Here is a 590-nt window from a genome sequence, read left to right as displayed (position 1 = left end):
TTTTTTTTTTTTTTTTTTTTAAGTTTGAGCAAGATTGGTTTTTAATCTTTGCATGATTGGTATAATTCACCTGTGAAGCCATCTTGTCCTGGGCTTTTCGTTTTTGGGAGGTGTGATGGTTTGAATTTTGTGAATCTCTGAAATGATTATGTCTTGAATTAATCCATTCCTATGGGTATGAGGCCCTTTGATTGTATTAAATTCAGTTTAGGGGCCTTGGATTAGATAACTTGATTAGATTGCTTTAGGGCTTTTGATTGGATGACATCAGTGATTCAAGGTCACTCAACTACTAATGGAAGGTTGAGTTTCAGACCAATACTTTCGGGCTTCAGTGTGTGCTCTTAAGTGCTTTGTCATAATAGAGGAGCACTGAGCTTGGAGTCTCCTTTTTAACAGAGTGGTTTTGAGTAAGACTCCTTTCTCTGATCTGTACATACGTGGAGATAATAATATCCATCTCATGGAGTTGTTTGACAGTGGATAAAAGGGGAAGCTCCTAGTCAAGGATTCAATTCATAATAGGAGTGTTATGTTATGCCCCCAGCCCCTAAATAAATTCTTCTCACCTGTAAGGAGGATACAATACC

This window comes from Dasypus novemcinctus, chromosome 31, assembly GCF_030445035.2.
Source record: "Dasypus novemcinctus isolate mDasNov1 chromosome 31, mDasNov1.1.hap2, whole genome shotgun sequence".
Taxonomy (NCBI): domain Eukaryota; kingdom Metazoa; phylum Chordata; class Mammalia; order Cingulata; family Dasypodidae; genus Dasypus; species Dasypus novemcinctus.
This window is presented reverse-complemented; position numbering follows the sequence as displayed.